The 21,791-nt window shown below is 39.9% G+C and overlaps 1 protein-coding gene across 1 annotated transcript in view; it reads left to right on the top strand.

The window, feature by feature from the left end:
* Nucleotides 1-21,791, top strand: part of CNTNAP2 (contactin associated protein 2) — a 3,158,824-nt gene that overhangs the window by 71,353 nt on the left and 3,065,680 nt on the right. The gene's annotated exons all lie outside the window — the stretch shown is intronic.

Genomic DNA, 21,791 nt, shown 5'->3' with positions numbered 1-21,791 from the left:
TTCATTTATTGAATTATACATAGTAACATGTAATTCTTCAGAAAGTTTTGAAAGTCCCTATTAACATAGCATTAACAAGTTATTTTCAATCACAGAATGTCATTTTACTCCTTTATGAACTTCAAGAAGTAGAAAATAGATGTATTATCTTGCTGAAGATACTGTATGTTCACAAAGGAGATAAAGTTGTGGATTTTGTTTTTTAAATTTGCAGGCTGAAAGTTTACAGTGTATTATAGTAGCAACAAAGGAGGTAAGAATGGGAAGGGAATTTATCACTGGATTTTTGCTACCTCATCTGAGTGCTGCATAGTGTAGGAAAAGAGATGCTGATTCCAATGACGTGTCGCTTAGCTTACTGGGTGCAGCAGTTGCAATTGGTGACCAATAATGTGCTAGTTGTGCTTGAAAGGATAGAAGTCTGGTAGTGCTGCATGCTAAAGTAGTGTGTTTAGCCATACAGCCTTCTCACAGTAGCATGCGTAACATGGGACACATTAAAGAAATTTGAGTACTGGTTCCTTAGTTCCATATTGGTTCATTACATTATGCCACATCATGTGATAATCCCAGGAGTAATACCAGTGTGATGTTTTTTCATGAAGTTATCTTCATGATGTTGTCTACATGGTCTGCAGACCTCTTTCCAGTTATCATTGCATCCAAGACAAAAGCAGGACTCATTGCTGAAGAGGGTAAGCATCTATTCCAACCTCCATTTCCATATTGCTCTGTATCATGATAAGCCTTTGAGAGTGCGGTCATTGCAACACCTCTAGCTTGATAACTCATATGCCAATGTCATACAACTGACTTTGAATCTTTGAATAGTCACTGCACCTTAGGCTTGGTATGTGTTAGGAGTCGAGTTCCCGCCGCTGCACAGGGGGAATCTCGAACCATGTCCGCTGCAGTCTCCCATTCTCCTCCAGCCACAGTGGAGCCTGCTCAGCGGAGACGTTGGTCCCAGCGTCTGGCTCAAGCTGATACTGTGCACTTGGTTACTGCCTTTCCAGGCTCTGCCTTTGTAGCCAGGACTGATCAGCAGCCAGCAGGCATTTCAGGGACTAAGTCCTGCTTATCCCATACTGAGCATGCCCAATGCCCACAGGACGACCTCCCATTGGAGGTCGGGGGTCACACGCTAAGGTCCTGTAGCAGATCCCATTGGACCACTAGGAAGGTCCTTGAGTGCTACAGCTATAAAAGGTTCGCATGGCCGCATAGCCATGCGCTAGTATAGACTTGATATGTGTGGGTGTAGATGAATGTCTGTCGATGGACGAAAGCTCCTTAATCTTTCCCATTCCTTGTGTTGATGACTGCTCGCGAATGGTGGAAGCTACCTAGCGCCTGACAGTGCTACCTGCACACTAAGCACACATTTCAATATCTATTTGCAGTGCCCATCTTTACGGCACCGTGCGCAATCAGTGCACTTTCTTGACAGCCGGTCAAAGTAGGGTGGGAATTCCCGCTTGGACTCAGCATCTGACTCAGGGCATCCTCAGGCACGGGCTCAAAAGCCACAGAAGGTCAGAGCGAGTCCAATCACCAGTTTAGTGGGGGTTGATTCATAGGGATCTGTGATGGCTAACAGGGCGCAGTGTAATTACGGCGACTCTGTGAAGCAACAGAGTTTGCTTCCATTCACACTGTGTGAGGTCTAACCCACGTGTGAGCAAGCGTCCATCCGCCATTACTCAGCAGCAGGTGCCATCTCTGGACGGTGGACCCCGGACTGCGAACGCACCTCATATTCTTTAAAATTATTGTTTGGTGCGTTCCGCCAGTCCTAACAGTATGTGAGGTTCAATAACAGTTGCTGTACAGAATGGAGCCAGTGGTACTGCCATTTATTTAATGTGTCCCAGGAGACATTTTTCAACACAACAGCAATAGCCCCCATGATGCTCATGCTACTGTGAGCAACTTGTGTGCCCTAAACGGGCTACCATGGCCTGTAGCATCTCCCGACTTGTCTCTAATTAAACACATCTGAAACATAATTGGTTGGCAATTGCAAAGGGAGCTCTTAGAAGCGGATCTTGATCATTTGCGTTCCCAATTGCATTCAGTGAGCCAGAACTTGCATCAGACACCCATTATGAACCTCATGTCAAGGCATGTAAGTGCATGTATTTTTACATATGGTGCTAATGCTAGATACTGAACAAGTTAAGATGTTTTGAAAATGTGACAATTCAAAGCTGAGGAATGTAGTATATGATTAGTTAATAAAAAAAAGTGATGGCAAGGCAAAACATAAATAAGGAGTCATTTTTTTATTCAGATATCTTTATTATTCTTGAGAGTGCAGACAACATGAATCAGAACAATTTACTGCTGACACAATTCAGATGCATGTGGATTCATGGAAGGTTGAAGTCATTAACGCTGCAGAGAAGCTTGAAACAATGCCATTATTCAATAGGTTAATACACAGTGGTCCTGGATCGCTTAAGCTTTAAGTTACTGTAAAATATCCAATATTGTGCTTTTAATAGCTTAATGGAAGAATGATTGTCTTTAGAGAAATCTAGAGTGACAATAATTAGCTATTTTGTTTGACAAAAAAAGTTATGTGAGAACATAAGCTCTGTTTTTTTTTTAATTGTTATTAATGTAAATTAAAATGTCAAATGTCCATGATTCTTAATATGGATGTGTTTTACTTTGAAAATCTTCTCAAATATCATATATTGTACAAAGGCTAAGATGGTGGAGGATATGTGAGATCGGGCCCATACATATTCTCGGAACAAGGGGATAATGTTAATTGGCAAAATGCTGCATTCTTTTGGTAATGGTCTATTAATTCAAATACTCAGGAACTTCAAATACACTGAACTAAAATCATCTCAATGTCAAATTGGCTTTGTGATTTACTCTGAGAAACCATTGAAATGGATTTTAATCTTTGAAGCTAGTTTGAGTGGAAATCATTCATGACCACTTACCAGCTATTTTTATTTTGAACATGGGTCGTTTGTTGCTAATGTATTTTAATATTGGAAAAATTGAAAGATGGAAAAGTCATAATCCTCCTATCTATATTATATGAAATGTAATAGTTTTTTGAAGATGGTATATTTGTTTTGGTTACCTTTTTTATCTGTACAAATTATGCTTATCAGCAATAATTTACATGTCACATGTAAAATATAATAAGTATCAAATAATAGATAAAATTACTTGAAGGCCTATAAAAAACAAATTTAGCTTTGGAAATATCTATGTTGCAGCCTCTGTTAGAAACCTCTGTTGCAATTTAGTAATATTTTCGGAACATATAGTTCAGCAGAAAAGACACCAATATATATGTAATAGACCTTATTATTGTTAAACAAGCACTCCAATTAAGTGTTTTATTCATTAAATGTGTGTATACTGTATGTATGTAATGTCATGTGAGGGTATTAATACACTCACCTATCACTTCTCTCTCTGGTGTCCAGTTCCATTTTTTTATTCTTTAGAGTGACATCATCGCTCCGTAAAGTGCAGCGTGACCTAGCAGTGGCTTTTACCATGTAAGTCTATGGAGCATCAAAACAGGGCTCCAAAGATTTACATGCTAAAAGAGACTTCTTGATAATGCATATATCATAATGTGAGCTATTTAGGTTCCATTGTGGTGATGTCACTGAGAAGAGGAGCAGAACAGTGCTGGATATCAGAGAGAGCGGCGGTGGGTGAGTATATTAAAACACTCACACTATATTACATGCATGTATATAAAAATATTTAGAATTGAAAGTACTCAGTGGTTGATACCTTTTAATGGCTAACTGAAAAGATCATAACAAATTGCAAGCTTTTGAGACTACTCCAGTCTTTTCATCAGGCATCAGAGGCGTAGCTAGGGTTTTGGTCTGGGGGGGGCGAAGCTTCTGAGTGGGCCCCAGCCAGGTAACCTTGATTACAACTCAGTGACGCGCCCTAATACTGAAGGAGAACCTCAGCAGATGACCGCTCTGTCACTGAAGATAATCTCTATATAAAGACCAACATGGATATTACCGCCATATGGTCAGTGGTAGATACCAGCCCTATAGAACATATAACAGATCACTGCACAGTTACAGATAATGTCTTACCGCTGATGTCCTTTCTGATGGAATCGTTCATTTTTCCCATCTTTTCCTTCTGGCCCAGACTGACATAACAACTTCTTCCAGCAATGACTCACCTGCAGAGAATACAACAAAGACAAATTTCACTTCTCGTATTCCAGCCCCATCACCATCTATTCCCAACCTGCACAAACTCCTCATCCTGCTTATACTCCAATACTGAGACACTGCTGCCGTATGTGTCCCTATTACTCCACCTGAAACCCCAATGCCGAGCCGCTGCTGCCATATGTGTCCCTATTACTGCCCCTGATACCCTAATACTGAGCCGCTGCTGCCGAATGGGTCCCTATTACTCCACCTGATACCCCAATTCTGAGCCGCTGCTGCCGTATGTGTCCCTATTACTGCCCCTGATACCCCAATACTGAGCCGCTGCTGCCATATGTGTCCCTATTACTGCCCCTGATATCCCAATACTGAGTTGCTGCTGCCGAATGTGTCCCTATTACTCCACCTGATACCCCAATACTGAGCCGCTGTTGCAGTATGTGTCCCTATTACTGCCCCTGATACCCCAATACTGAGCTGCTGCTGCCGTATGTGTCCTTATTACTGCACTTGATACGCCAATACTGAGCCGCTGCTGCCGTATGTGTCCCTATTACTGCTCCTGATGCCCCAATACTGAGCCACTGCTGCCATATGTGACCCTATTACTGCTCCTGATACCCCAATACTGAGCTGCTGCTGCTGTATGTGTCCCTATTTCTGCACCTGCTGTGTGGTTCTCTGTGCCCTCTAAATTTTAATGCATCCCTCTATAATATAGTAATGCCGGGTGCAAGTACCCTAGAAAACAGTGCCCATATTTTGCCCCTAGAAAGTAATAATGCCCTGTGTGCCCCTTTGATAGCCACAGTAACCTGAGTTCCTCTATAACAAAATGTGTTTCAGTGAACTTTCTTTGTTTAGAAAAAGAAAATATGAAAAGCACACATATATTTCCTTTATTTTTTTACTGATATTGGCAAAAAATTAAAGATAATGTCTGAGAGTAACATAAAAGTTAGACCCAGTGTTTCATGAAAAAGGTGCAAAAATTATTTGACTATCTGATGAAGATAACATTTTACATTATTCTAAACCGCCTGTACAAAAACCCCATGAAAATATGCTTGGTCTTGAACTGGGTAATAATAATATCATGTAACTAGTGATGAGCAAATACATTTAGCACTAATCGTTACTCGCACGAATAGTACGGTATTCGGGCTATTCGTTACTCAGCGAGTAATTTGATATTTGCCTCGGTAAATTCGGGTGACACGCCCAGCATGTTTGACACTTTATTTCCTAGCCAATCACAGTAATGCAGACACCATCTTTTGTGTGGCATTACTGTGATTGGCTGCCCGAACACTGAGTGTCGTGCTCTCATGTGCATAACAGTGCTGCAAACACTGTTTTTGATCAGCAGTGAAATCATCCCCGCCAATCGGAGAGCTGCGGTTCCCACGCTGTCAAAAGACAGCATGAGTGCAATAAAAAACAACAATATCCCTCCTGTCTGTTGTTCTGTCCCATAATGTAATCCATGTCTGGGGATAAACAGTTTTCAACTCAGACGGTGCCAAGATGCGACTGTCCAAGCTGAGAACCACTGGTGAATAAGCTGCTGAGAGAGCAGCCTCAGTGACTAGCAGTGACGTCATTGAGGTTGCCTCCGGTCACTGAGGCTGCATTCCCTGCCAGGCTGAACTGTGTTGAACTCACCAAGGTGGGAAAAAGTCAGTTATGAGGTCACCAGAGTTCAAGCTCAGTGATTTCACAGCAGATCACCGTGAGAATGTGGTGCACATGTTTATTGGCATCTTCATTGCAGTTTATAGTTCATTATTAGATGTAGTAAACCCCCAAAAAACTGTCTGCACCCTACACTTTTATAATAGCTCATCACGAGGCTTTAAGCCGTTTGCATACTTTAAATTAAAATGATAAATATTGTAGCTAACGTGTAGTAATGCTAATAGTATCTTTTAAATAAAGCATTTTTATTAGTTACTATGTGGTATAGTTAGAATATTGGATTATTCATCAAAAAACCTGTAATTACATTACTCTACAATGAATTGTTTTCTGATTTTGGGTTTTAAAGTATCCAATGCCTACATTTCCCAAAAGAACAATGTTGACTTTTGAAGTGCTCATTGCGAAATAGTTTTGTAACTGATGGAAAAATCTTGGTGTCTAAAAATGGGTATTTTACTAAATAAATAATAACATCCAAAGGTGCTTTAAAAAGTTCTATAACTGTAAATTGAATAGATATTCTTGTAGCTTTATAGTTAATGTTCATTTCCAAAACTGCCATAAAGCCTTAAAAATATCATCCGTGTCTTCCCAGCTGTGACTATAAGTGGGTAATAGTCTCTTGGAAAAATCACACAATTGTAAATATACAGTCAAACAATTTTTTGTTACTATAATGTACCAATTTTGAAAACACATCTCAGAAAATGGACTGTTCTTTAAATCCTGACAATAAAAAATGTCATTTTATTTGATGTCCAGGATCCCTTGCACAGTATAATAACATTACCTCAAATATTTTTACAGCTTCGGTACATTTAAGTTATGTTCTGCGGAAAGCTTTGTTAGTGACTAAAATTGTTACACCATTGTAAATTGTGATAGACCCATAAGTACATGTTCAGAAACTGCTGTGGGGTCATATTATACATCTGAGTCAAAATCTATACAAATAAACTACCCATACATGATGTATGATGAAGGAATTTTCAGAGAAGCTTCACGTATCAGCATACAATGTAAAGATTTTAGGTGCTGCTTTGGTTGTCGATTATATGGTAGCCCTGCTTTACTACGAAGACTCGGGGTTTCGCCCATCATTGGGGTTAATCTGTAGCTGCTTAATATTCTGTAGTTAGGCTGCGTCATACTTAAACGCTCAATATTTTGTTTCTTGTGCCAGTTAGAGTGCATACTTTTCTGATTATCTGCAGCTTGTTTTGCCCTTCTTCAGTCTCTGTGATTATTGATTAGACCTCATCTCGTTTCATAACTATTCTGTCTTTTAAGTTTGTACTTTGTATGCTCTGACCTGACAAGTCCTGCAAACTGCACCACAGACCTGTGACTACTGACAGACACCCTTAACATTTTAGGTGTAATATTGTCAGTGGTGGTAAGTGAGTCCACTTCTAGTTAAAAATAGTTTTTTTTTCCAGAAATTATTAACCCTTAAAATAAGGTTAAGGTAATCAGCCTTATTCTGAACAAACAGGAAAGGAATTTCCCATGTCATTGACATTTCTTTCTCAAAATCATGTTACCTGAAAGTAGCTCTATTTCTTCTGGCTTTTTGCATAATAAGATATCAAGAGAGCAGCAGTATTAGAGTAATGGGTGACAAAGGCATAAGTCCATCATTCTGATCTACTTGTCACCAAGAGTTCTCTAGGCTACTCCTCGATGTTGTACATGGTCTCTGAGAAGGTTTTACCTTTTAATGTTGTGACAAGATGCCAAGAAATAACACTGCCCTGAGGCTTATTTTGTTTGGAAATCAGCATGATTCCTGTAGCCAATATGGTGCTGAGAACACATGCTAAGAAAGTGACATTTGGTTGTCAGTTGAAAAGGAGCTTACATAAATTAATGCTGTATGCAAGAATTACTATTAACAAACATTGTGGCCATGGTTTGTATTAGAAACTGGAAGAATGAAGTTTGACCATATCCATTCCAACTGGAGTAGGAGAATTTATCTAAATATTAAAAACATCAAAGCAATACAGATGTAATTTACTTTTCTGCAACCTACAAGGAACCTGCAAGAAACTTCTGCAATCCATTAATATGATTGCGTAGCACTTTAAAAGATAAGTTCATTGTTCCCTTCATTACCCTAAAGCACTGACACACTAGCAAGAAATTGAGTTTTGAAGTTGTGTCTGTAAGTGCATTGGGTCATGAAGATGTACCTCTAAGCTTCTCAACCTGACAATGAATTTCATACCCAACAGCACTCTCTCCTGTCTGATAAATGGTTTGCTCTGATACATGGCCACTGACCTGTCAATCAGCCAGGGGAGGGTGCTACATAGGGACTTTAGCATTATACTGAGAAGTTAGAAGTGCATCATCAAGCCTCAATTAACTTCCAAACACAAATTCAAAACGCGATTTCTTGCTGCTGGAGCAGCACTTTTGGGGTCATAAACAGATTGACTGATTAATATTTTTAATGGCTACACAGCCATAAAAAATATTAGGGGGCTTAAAGTTTCGGACTGTCCCCATTTAATTCCTTCCAACTATGTTCAACTATTTTACACTGCTAAAACATAATTGTTTTGGACAAGAATCATTAGTGTGCATTCCTATTATTACCTTCATCTGCCATACAAGTTTAAATCATTATTATTTATGAATGTGATATACCATAATGTACCCACAAAACATTTCTCCTTAGCCTTTTCCTCCACTGAGCCAATATTCCCTGCTGTATAATTAAGTGTCGCAGTGTTTTCTAGATTACACTTTGTATTTACCTAGCAACTAGTGGCATAGAAAAAAATAAAACGGCCTGAAAAATTTACATGCTCTCTTCTAACAACCATAGTGCCTAGCTCTGTTAATTTTATATCTTAATTGTTTTCAATGAATCAAGATAGAAAAAGAGCGTAAGATATTAAATCAGCCACAAAACGCTAAAGATAGCAAAGAAGAATGACTAGTACAATAGTCCAACAAACTGATTACATGCATTCTTTAATATATAGATAAGCATAGGGGTATATTGATATAATATTTCATAAACAAAATAGAAAAAGATAATCTTAAAACAAAACTCGATTTTTGTCCCTTTAAAGAACTATAGTAGGCACAGATTTTGTTATAGCTTAGACCAATGTGTTTCAAACTCCAGACCTCATGGCCCACTCATCACATCTTGTTTTCAGAATTTCATTAACCCCTTCACCTCCAGAGCTTTTTTCATTTTTCCATTTTCGTTTTTTGCTCCACTTATTTACAGAACCATAACTTTTTTTATTTTTCCGTCAATATGGCCACGTGAGGGCTTATTTTTTGCGGGACGAGTTGTATTTTTGAAAGATACCATTGGTTTTACCATGTCGTGTAACAGAAAACGGGAAAAAAAATCCAAGTGCAATGAAATTGCAAAAAATGTGCAATCCTACACTGTTTTTTTGTTTGACTTCTTTGCTAGGTTTGCTAAATGCTAAAACTGACCTGCCATTATGATTCTCAACGTCATCATGAGTTCATGGACACCAAACATGTCTAGGTTCTCTTTTATTTAAGTGGTAAAAAAAAATCTAAATTTTGCTAAAAAAAAAAAAAAAATTGCGCAAATATCCGTTACCCGTAGCGTCTCCATTTTTCGTGATCTGGGGTCGGGTAAGGGCTTATTTTTTGTGTGATGAGCTGATGTTTTTAATGATACCACTTTTGTGTGGATACGTTCTTTTGATCGCTCGTTATTGCATTATAATGCAATGTCTCGGCGACCAAAAAAAAGTAATTTTGGCATTTTTATTTTTTTCTCGCTACGACATTTAGTGATCATGTTAATCCTTTTTTTATTGATAGATCAGGCGATTCTGAACACGGAGATACCAAAAACCTTGGAGGCTGGAAGCATCCACTACTCGATCGCCTCTGTTACATAGAGATGATGCACAGGTCACCTCTACTGTATGTAGCTGAATTACCGCATTGCTGTGAGCGCCAACCACAGGGTGGCGCTCATAGCAATCCATCATCAACAACCATAGATGTCTCGAGGAGACCTCTGGTTGTGATGGCAGCGCACCGATGACCTCCAATCACGTGACGAGGGTCAGCGGTGCGCTTTCTTCCGGCCGCTCAGCCGGCAGCGCTTGTTAAATGCCGCTGTCAGCATTTGACAGTGGCATTTAACTAGTTAATGGGTGCAGGCGGATTGCGATTCCGCTCGCACCCATTGCGGGCACATGTCAGCTATTGAAAACAGGTGACATGTCTCGGCTTTGAGGTGGGCTCACTGCCGAAGCCCACCTCAAAGCGGGGGATACTGCTATCTGACATACTATTCCGTCAGCTGGCAGAAAGGGGTTAATATTGCACAGATGATGGAATTGTTATTAAGGCATCAGGTATTGCCGCAGGTTCTCTCACCTGTGCAATACTAGGGAAATCCCGAAAATATGATCTGTTGGGGGCTGTAAGGTAAGAGTTTGGGAAACAATGGTTTAGACTTTGTTTTGCTGTGAAAATCTTTAAATCTAAAATATGGCAATAAACTCTAAATATGAATATATAGCTGTTTGATAGATAAGAAAAAAAAGTTAATTTAAACTATGCCACATATTATTTGCTGCAACAGTTGTTGTCCAATGCTGTTCCATTATGAAAGCAATGTTTGTGTTTTTAAAAGAGTATGCATTGTAATCTTATAGACATACTTTATGTTATTGGTTGTCCAGTTTAGAAAAATAATTTTCAAATAAGCTATTGGAAATTTGGAGCTATGTGAGAGGGTCTCCCATTCTGAAACTTTTATTTGTCAGACCTAACAGCTTAGATGCCATAGTCAATAGTGACTATGGCATCTAAGCAGTTAAACAGAGGGAAGGAAATACCTCTTCTATCTTAATGACTATACAGGCATAAGGCTGGTAGGTAATGCTACTTTAACACCCTTGATAGATAAGTAGGACAGGCAACATTCAAATTCACCTTTTCATGCCGATATTCCAGGGCGCTTCCATTAGCAGTGAAGTTATTTTCTGTGAATTGAACTTCTATTATTATGCTCTGGTGTCTCTACAGATCAGTCAGCAAAATAAATGTAGATATAGAAAATAAAATAGTTGTACTCACCTTACTGCTCACCTTTTTATCCCTCCGCTCTTTACCTTCTCCCACCTGGTTCTTGGTGCATCTTATCAGTGCCGCTGAGCTCTGTATCCCGGGGCTTCTTCATACTAGTCCTGTACTTACAGCTCTGATGAGGTCTGGGACATCTCTGCTCAAGCATGTGTAAAGTCATGACGTCATGACTAGTGTTGAGCGATACCGTCCGATACTTGAAAGTATAGGTATCGGAAAGTATCGGCCGATACCGGCAAAGTATCAGATCTAATCCGATACCGATACCCGATACCCGATACCAATACAAGTCAATGGGACTCATGTATCGGACGGTATTCCTGATGGTTCCCAGGGTCTGAAGGAGAGGAAACTCTCCTTCAGGCCCTGGGAACCATATTAATGTGTAAAATAAAGAATTAAAATAAAAAATATTGCTATACTCACCTCTCCGACGCAGCCTGGACTTCAGCGAGGGAACCGTCAGCGTTGTTTGCTTAAAATTCGCGCTTTAACTTCCTTACTTGAAGTCCCGGCTTGTGATTGGTCGCGTGCCGCCCATGTGACCACGACGCGACCAATCACAACGCCGGAACGTAATTTTAAAATCCTGAAGGACCTAAAATTACGTCACGGCTTGCTGTGATTGGTCGCGTCGCGGTCACATGGGCGATGCGACCAATCACAAGCCGTGACGTCACGGGAGGCAGGACACGCACGCAGTTTAAAATGCGCGCGTGTCCTGCCTCCCGTGACGTCACGGCTTGTGATTGGTCGCGTCGCCCATGTGACCGCGACACAACCAATCACAACGCCGGAACATAATTTTAAAATCCTGAAGGACCTAAAATTACGTCACGGCTTGCTGTGATTGGTCGCGTCGCGGTCACATGGGCGGCGCGCGACCAATCACAAGCCGGGACTTCAAGTAAGGAAGTTAAAGCGCGAATTTTAAGCAAACAACACTGCCGGTTCCCTCGGTAAGGTGCAGGCTGCGTCGGAGAGGTGAGTATAGCAATATTTTTTATTTTAATTCTTTATTTTACACATTAATGTTGTTTCGATACCGATACCCGATACCACAAAAGTATCGGATCTCGGTATCGGAATTCCGATACAGCAAATATCGGCCGATACCCGATACTTGCGGTATCGGAATGCTCAACACTAGTCATGACATCATCATGTGCACTGTGTCCTTGCATGCACGGAAACATTGCATGCCGGACTAGGGATGGTGCAGAGCGGCGAGGACAGACAGTTGAACGTTATGTTTTGATGAGTATAAGAGTCTTTTTTAACCTGTGAACCTGTTGATAGCCTAGTATGGTTCAGCAGACCATGCAGAAGCAAATTACAAAAAATCCACATTCTGGAGGATGCTGACTTTTAGAACCTTTATAAAAACATAGTGCATAGGCACAATGCAGTAAGTGAATAAATAATAACATGTAAAATGCATAGGATAATAAGTTGACTTTTTTAATAAAAAGTGTATTGAAGTTATCCCACTGTAAGAAGGTGTATCCCATAAAGTATGGTCCCTTACTCAAGTAACTCATCTTACTATATGCCATCCACAGAACGCAAGATTTAAAATAGAAGCAAGTGTTTACCACTTACTTATGTGTGGAAAACTAAGGAAATAAAGGTGTACACTCCCAAATGAGTAGTGAGTACAAGAAACTAAAACAAAGCTAAAAACAAGGGCCCACCCACCTATTAGTGTAAGTGTAATATGTGTAATGTAATATGCAGGTGCGCATGTACATTGTAGTCATTAAACTAATGCTATAATACAACTAAGAATAAAAACTATTTGTACGCACATTTTAGTAATTAAATAAATAGTAACAAAAGTGAAAAGCATAGTGTATTTAGTTGACTTTTTTCTAAAAAAAATGCAAAAGCTATCCCACGGCAACAAGGTGCACCCAATTAGGATGAGCCCTTATTCTAGTGACTCACCTCACTATGTGCCTTCTTCAAAAATGCAGAATTTTCTAATATTCCAGTAGAAAACAATTATATGTGAATATGTTCACTCATATCTAATACTGAGGATATTACCTCACAGACAGTTAGTTGTATCAAGATACTCTATGGTTTCCCAAACCACGACAAGCTCATGTTCAAACAAAGAAGTATAATATAAACTCTCTAAAACTTACAAAACCGTGTATAAGGGTGTATTTATCTAATTTGCTTCAATATTTTGCTGTAATTGTTTTACGCAATATAATTTGATGTTAATTTCATTTTTCTTAGTGCAGTAGCTTTCGAACACAAAACCCACACGTGGAAACATTTACAACACAAATGAGTAAGATAATGAATACTGATACTCATCTGAGAAAAAACAGTTCAGTCATAAATATAAATGGGGCCCATTAGCATATATATTTTTAGTCTAGAAACAGCAAGGTTCAACACAGCATAACATTTATCATTCATCTACTATTTGCATAAGGTATATCAGTGATCTTCCTGTCCTGTCAGTCTTTAACCTTCATGTTGTGCCTGGAGAATTATGTCTGTGCTCCTACCTCAATACAACACAATTAGGACAGGGCATTCATCCCTTAACTTGACCATTACAGGTCAATAAGGTTGAGAGAATGCACATCTCTGGAAAAATGAATGCACTTCACTTACATCATTTCTATGTACAACATGTCAATACCATTTCTTCCTAAGCTGTTGTAAAAATGTGCATTCTTCATTTAGCCTAATTGAATCCAGGTGTAGTTATGTAGTTCTAAATTGTAAATCACCCCTGTGGGATGGTGCGTAGACGATATTGAGTGTCATCACTGTTGTTCATTATCAATTGGCTTGTTCCTTCGAGATGTCATAGCTTAATGGAGTCAGCTAGTAGCGTTGTGTCAGATAATATGTGATGATCAATGATAAGTGAGTTATATAAATGATATATGCTATTACCAGAGGCATTAGAGAATTACAATACTGTATATTATTGGATTTAAACTCAAATATATACATAGCCCCTTGACTAATCTATGTACCCATAGCATTATTGTTTTGAGAAAGTTTTGAAAATCAATTTCAAGCTACTTGTTTCCCCTGCATAGTCGAACATATTTGATTATCACAAGTTAGTGCTGCTCCCCACTCTCCAGCAAAAAAATGTGTAGATAAGTGCTAAGATGACAATTATAGAATACTGCCATCGAGCTTGGATATACCATATATACTTGAGTATAAGCCAAGTTTTTCAGTACATCTTTTTGATGAAGAGCCATGCATACAATGATGGGGATGAAGAGCCATGCATGCAAGGATGGGGATGAAGAGCCATGCATACAAGGATAGGGATGAGGAGCCATGCAGACCAGCATAGGGATGAGGAGCCATGCAGACCAGGATGGGGATGAAGAGCCATGCAGACCAGAAGGGGAATGAGGGGGCTATGCAGACCAGGATGGGGATGAGGAGCCATGCATACCAGAAAAGAGATTAGGGGAGAATTTATGTCCAGCTTATACTCGAGTCAATAAGTTTTCCCAGTTTTTTGTGGTATAGTTAGGTGCCTCAGCTTATACTCGGATTGACTTATACTCATGAATATATGGTACTTTACAAGAATACCTGTTGGCTATATATGATACCATGGACAGTAAAACGTTTCTGTCAAAAGTGATTGATGTTGGCTGGTCTCGTAGATTGTATTGGAAGCAATACCCAGGGGAAGTCAAGAAATTACAATATAATTTTGCTTTTAGCTTAAAGTTGTGAGTTGGCTGAATATATACAGAACAGACCAAAAGTTTGGATACACCTTCTCATTTAAAGATTTTTCTGTATTTTCATGACTATGAAAATTGTACATTCACACTGAAGGCATTAAACTATGAATTGACACGTGGAATTATATACTTAACAAAAAAGTGTGAAACAACTGAAATTATGTCTTATATTCTAGGTTCTTCAAAGTATCCACCTTTTGCTTTGATGACTGCTTTGCACACTCTTGGCATTCTCTTGATGAGCTTCAAGAGGTAGTCACTGGGAATGGTCTTCCAACAATCTTGAAGGAGTTCCCAGAGGTGCTTAGCACTTGTTGGCCCTTTTGCCTTCACTCTGCGGTCCAGCTCACCCCAAACCATCTCGATTGGGTTCAGGTCTGGTGACTGTGGAGGCCAAGTCATAGCACCCCATCACTCTCTTTCTTGGTCAAATAGCCCTTACACAGCCTGGAGGTGTGTGTAGGGTCATTGTCCTATTGAAAAATAAATGATAGTCCAACTAAACGCAAACCGGATGGAATAGCATGTCGCTGCAAGACGCTGTGGTAGCCATGCTGGTTCAGTATGCCTTCAATTTTGAATAAATCCTCATTAGTGTCACCAGCAACGCACCCCCACACCATCACACCTCCTCCTCCATGCTTCACGGTGGGAACCAGGCATATAGAGTCCATCCGTTCACCTTTTCTGCGTCGCACAAAGACAGGGTGGTTGAAACCAAAGATCTGAAATTTGGACTCATCAGACCAAAGCACAGATTTCCCTGGTCTAATGTCCATTCCTTGTGTTCTTTAGCCCAAACAAGTCTCTTCTGCTTGTTGCCTGTCCTTAGCAGTGGTTTCCTAGCAGCTATTTTACCATGAAGGCCTGCTGCACAAAGTCTCCTCTTAACAGTTGTTGCAGAGATGTGTCTGCTGCTAGAACTCTGTGTGGCATTGACCTGGTCTCTAATCTGAGCTGCTGTTAACCTGCAATTTCTGAGGCTGGTGACTTGGATAAACTTATCTTCAGAAGCAGAGGTGACTATTAGTCTTACTTTTCTGGGGTGGTCCCCATGTGAGCCAGTTTCTTTGTAGCGCTTGATGGATTTTGCCACTGCACTTGGGGACACTTTCAAAGTTTTCCCAATTTTTCGGACCGACTGACCTTCATTTCTTAAAGTAATGATGGCCACTCGTTTTTCTTTACTTAGCTGCTTTTTTCTTGCCATAATACAAATTCTAACAGTCTATTCAGTAGGACTATCAGCTGTGTATCCACCAGACTTCTGCACAACACAACTGATGGTCCCAACCCCATTTATAAGGCAAGAAATCCCACTTATTAAACCTGACAGGGCACACCTGTGAAGTGAAAACTATTCCCGGTGACTACCTCTTGAAAATCATCCAGAGAATGCCAAGAATGTGCAAAGCAGTCATCAAAGCAAAAGGTGGCTACTTTGAAGAGCCTATAATATAAAACATAATTTCAGTTGTTTCACACTTTTTTATTAAGTATATAATTCCACATGTGTTAATTCATAGCTTTGATGCCTTCAGTGTGAATGTACAAATTTCATAGTCATGAAAATACAGAAAAATCTTTAAATGTGACAGTGTGTCCAAACTTTTGGTCTGTACTGTACATTTTTCTACTTCCTCTAAAATTGCAGTAGTTTTCAAATTGTTTATTGCACATCACAAGTGAGGTATACCTCTACAGTTAGGATGGTAGTGTTTTCCCAGCAAGATCATTTTTGCTGAGAGCAGTATGCAAATATGATCTACCAAACTATTTTTGTTGGCTATGACCATCCAAAGAAAGGAAGGTGGACATTTAAAAGTCAATAGAATAAATTAAGGACATTACCTAATGGAATGTAAGGGTGTTTGCCTTTAATTTGATTTAGAATAACCTATAATAAGTAATAGATTAGTCAGATATTAATCTTTATTTTTTTAGTTGAATAATATATACAGGATTAAAATGACATGTAGGTGAGCAGGTAAATATCCTTGTGTGCCCCATGCAGGAGTGCACCTGCCACTGTTCTACATGAGCAACACTTGGCACAGTATACTTGATGCTCTTTATGCAGGCAGAAGCAGCATATCATATTTAGTCTATGAGATATAGATTACTTATATTGTTATATATTTTATGTGGAACCATAGGCTGAGATGACAAAGGAGCTGTAGCTAAATACTTAGTATTCCCCATACCTGGGCAGGACTCATCTTCGTAACATCAGTGCATGAGCGTCTTCTCAACTTAATATTTTGTAGCTGTTTGCTATTGCTTAAGGCCTGCTTATCATGAACTCAAAAGAGGGTTCCTACTTCAAGGCAGGTAACAGAAATCTGGCATGTAGCACAACAGAAATGCGGCAAAAAACTGCACTGGTATGCACTTTCCATTCAAAACACACAGTCATTTAAGTGAAGCCATCAGCATTTTAGCCCAAAAAAACACAACCATACCTTCATTGCACTCTTTATGTACTTAAAAAAAATTAAAACAGGAACAGTGATATGTTATTTAGTGGGTGTCTAGTTGTGGGGGCATTGCTTCCCCAGACTAATCTTCCCATCAATTATGTTATCAAGCCCCAGTGGCTATGAGTGGCATGATTTGCAAAAGTAATGTAACTGCTGGCTCTTTGCAAATCTTTATTTTTGTTTGGCAATACACAGTGAAGCTGGGTAAATTCTCCCAGGCTTCTTCAGCACATTGTGTATGCCCAGGGAGGTAGCAGTGATGCCAGATTCAGCCATTCATGGAGCACCGCACAGTCATAGGCAAAATAACACAAGACTAGTCTTAAAACCCATATGTCCCACTGATGAAATACACAACCCAGAGGTTGCTGCTGGGATTTGGGTGCTGTAAGATCTCCATGTCTGCCTTTGTCTTGCATGACTGCTGTAACACTGGGAATGCACAGTACACTGATGAAGCAGTGTATAGAATGGACAATGTGTCTACTGGGAATATTTGCATTTAGCTTGAAGAATGAGCACCCAAAATAAATGACACTGGAAGACCCCTGGCTAGTGTTGAGTGATACCTTCCGATATTTGAAAGTATCGGTATCGGATTGGATCGGCCGATATCCAAAAAATATCGGATATCTCCGATACCGATACCCGATACCAATACAAGCCAATGGGACACAAATATCGGAAGTGATCCTGGATGGTTCCCAGGGTCTGAAGGAGAGGAAACTCTCCTTCAGGCCCTGGGATCCATATTCATGTAAAAAATAAAGAATAAAAATAAAAAATATGGATATACTCACCCTCGGACGAGCCCTGGCTGTCTCCGCTGCAAGCGTCTGCCTCCGTTCCTAAGAATGCAGAGTGAAGGACCTTCGATGACTTTGCGGCTTGTGATTGGTCGCGTGACCGCTCATGTGACCGCTCACGCGACCAATCACAAGCCGCGACGTCATCGCAGGTCCTACACTCACTGCATTCTTAGGAATGGAGGCTGCCGGTCGCACCGCTGAGGTCCAGAGGCCTTCCGAGGGTCAGTATATCCTTATTTTTTATTTGTATTCTTTATTTTTTACATGAATATGGATCCCAGGGCCTGAAGGAGAGTCTCCTCTCCTCCAGACCCTGGGAACCATACGCACCGCACACGCCTGGGAGCTTATAGGAACTTTCGATTCCGATTTCCAATATCACAAAAATATCGGAACTCGGTATCGGAATTCCGATACAGAGAATATCGGCCGATACCCGATATTTGCAGTATCGGAATGCTCAACACTACCCCTGGCACCTTAGTCTGACACTATGTAAATAAATGTAAAAAGTTAGAAAAAAAGTGAAATTATTTCCTTCTTTTCTTTCAATGTTTTTTTATTGAGAAAATTAGTGTATTACAAACATTCCATAAAATAACTGTGACAGTGTAAAGTCAATTAAATGTAATACAAGCATAGTATACATCAAGTATCTGTCGCTATTAAACTAAATCACCGTATTTTAATGATGTACGGTTATCTTCTTGTTTGTAAATGTATTTTAAGCATCAGAGTAAGAAATAAAGTAGAAGAGGCAAGGTGAGGGGGCTCCGGGTAGAGGATATAGAGAGATGGAGAGAAAGGAGGAAGGGGGGAGGAAAGATGAGGGGGGAAGTAGGGGTGGGGATGTTAAGGGAGCACTCTGGGATGTGATGTAGTTACATTGAAATTGCCGCAAAGAAGGTTGTTTGAGATCTATATTGGATCCATGGTGTCCATACATTAAGAAATGTAGAGATGGTGTGGTTAACCCTTGCCGCTAGCTCTTCTACATGGAACAACTGATCTATTTCAGAGTACAATTGCTGGTAAGAGGGTATTGTAGATGAGTTCCAATTGGTTGGGATCAATGATTTCCTGGCTGCTAGTATGAACTGAGCTAGTTTATTGGCACGACTATCATTGAGCCAGATTGGCAGATTCAGGAAAACATTTTCTGGTTTCAAAGTGATCCTTTTACCCAGCAACTTATTTATAACTGAGGACACCTCTTTCCAGTATAGACATAGTCGCGGACAAAACCACCAGATATGTATATAGTCGCCTTCCCTAGCTCCACATCTCCAACAACTATTGTTTGAAGTCTGGTGCCATCTTTGGATCTGTTTTGGTGTGATGTACCACCTAGTAATAATTTTGTAAGAATTTTCCTGAATACGAACACAGACCGAAGGGCCATGAGAATTCCTATAGATTTGCTTAATTTGTTGCTCAGAAAAGGGGGAGCCAATGTCTCTTTCCCATCGGGCTAAGTATGCCCGCTTCAGAGGTACATCTATTTTGAGTAGGGATTGGTAGATTGTTAAGAGGGTTTTAGTGGGGGGCTTCGATCTGGCGCATGAAACCTCATACAGAGTTAGCATTCTGTTTAAGTCAGCTGAATGGTTTCGTAGGCCAAGAATGTGTGAAAGTATACCATATTGGAGAAATGTGAGACCCGATAACCCAGGGATCTTGCGCAGTTCCTGTAATGAGAGAAGCGCCCCATCTTCAAATAATTGCTCAATCAGAATATGTGTGGCGCGGTGAGGGAGAGAATCTATTAGGTCGGTGACTTTAGTTAATGGGGAGAAGGTATTAGTCAAGTCATTGCCCAGTTTCTTCCATATTTTGATTGTGGCTAATGTATGTATATTTTTGTATTCAGGTGGGTTCTGTATTGTATTATATCCCAATACTATAGAGAGCAGGGGATGAGGAGACATTGCTCCCTCTATATTCAGCCATTGTTTATCTCCTGTGTTTCTAATCCAATGTATTGTTCTAGCTAGATGAGCGGCTTGATAATATTTAACTATATCAGGGGCACCCATTCCACCCATGTCTTTTGGCAGGGTAAGGGATTTAGAGTTAATACGTGGTTTGCATTTTTGCCATATGTATTTAAAAAAAAGGGAATGAACTTTAGTTAGGAAGGAGATGGTTATGTGAATTGGGAGCATGTTTAAAACATAGATACATTTTGGAAGTATTAGGCTCTTTAGTATGTTCTTCCTTCCTATCCAGGATAGAAAAGTATCTTTCCAGGAACAAAGGCTAGCGGATACAGTTTGAAATAGCTGTTTGTAATTGAGTTCAAAGAGGTCTTTATGAGAAGCACTTATCTGAATACCTAGGTATGTTAGACTTTTAGATTGCCAGAGAAAGGGAAAGGCGGCCTTGATTTTCTTCACCAAATCCCAAGTTCAGTATCTCTGACTTGGTTTCGTTAATTTTATAATTGGCTAGCTTACTGTTTCTCTCCAGGACTTGTATTATCACAGGAATGCTACTTAAAGGTTTGGTTATTACTAACAGAAGGTCATCCGCAAAGGCCGCTGTTTTGTAGTAAGTGTCCTGTATTTGTAGACCTTCAATTTCAACACTTTGTTGAATAGCCTGTAGGAGCTGTTCTAGAGACAAGACAAAAAGTAGCGGGGACAAGGGGAATCCCTGTCTCGTTCTGTTAAATATTTGGAACGATTCCGTAAGGTATCCATTTAGCCTGATTCTTGCCATGGGGATGGTGTACATGCCCATGATTGCTGTCATTGAAGATGAAGAAAAGCCAAATTTTAGTAAAGTTTCTTGCAGGAAGAGCCAGTCCACCCGGTCAAAAGCTTTCTCAGCGTCTAAACTCATTAGTGCCAGCAGAATTTTTCTTATTTTTGCATATTGCATGAGATGTAGAATCTTATATGTGTTGTCTTTCCCTTCTTTCCCTTTCACAAATCCAGTTTGATTTGAGGAGATTAGTTGAGGAAGCACGACCACTACTCTGTTGGCCAGCATTCTTGCATATAATTTTAGATCCGTGTTTAGCAAACATATAGGCCTGTAGCTGCCACATTGTTCCGGATCTTTCTCTTCTTTATAAATCAGCGAGAATCTGGCCTCCAGAAATTGCCGTGGCACTTTTTCACCTTTTTGAAGAGAATTACACATATTAAGAAGGTGGGGAAGTAGGATTCCAGAGTTGGACTTGTAATAGTATGAGGAGAAACTGTCTGGTCCAGGGGCTTTCCATTTTGGGCAGTTTGACAGGGCAGACTGGAGCTCTAAAAGTGTAAATGGTTTGGCAAGTTGTTGTTGGGCAATATTTAGGGCTGGAAGATTTAAGTCTCTCAAAAAGGATTGGCTGTCCTGCCTTCTTCGGGAGATTCCCTCTTCCCCTTCTGTTGGGCGCAGTTGGTACAAAGATTTGTAGTAATGTAAGAATTCTTTTTCAATCTGGGAGTAGTTTTGGGTTTTAGAACCGTCTTTGGTTTTAATGGTATGTATAAAGGTGCGTGCCTGCCTTTTCTTTATCAAAGACATGGTTAACTTAGATGCCTTATCTCCATGAACAAATAGACTGTTTCTCCATGAGCAAAAAATTTAATCGACTGTTCTCTCAGAAGGTCTTTTAGTTTTTGTCTCTTGGTAGTGAGCTCTAATAGAGTCTGTGAAAGTAATGTTTTTTATGTTGATTTTCAAGATTAAATATTTCCTCATGGAGAGAGTTAATTTCTTTTTTTTTCATTTTATTTAGGTAGGAAGCTATGGAGATGAGTTCTC

Source organism: Ranitomeya variabilis, chromosome 6, assembly GCF_051348905.1.
Source record: "Ranitomeya variabilis isolate aRanVar5 chromosome 6, aRanVar5.hap1, whole genome shotgun sequence".
Taxonomy (NCBI): domain Eukaryota; kingdom Metazoa; phylum Chordata; class Amphibia; order Anura; family Dendrobatidae; genus Ranitomeya; species Ranitomeya variabilis.
The sequence above is the reverse complement of the archived record's forward strand: the minus strand, read 5'-3'. Positions and strand labels throughout refer to the sequence as shown.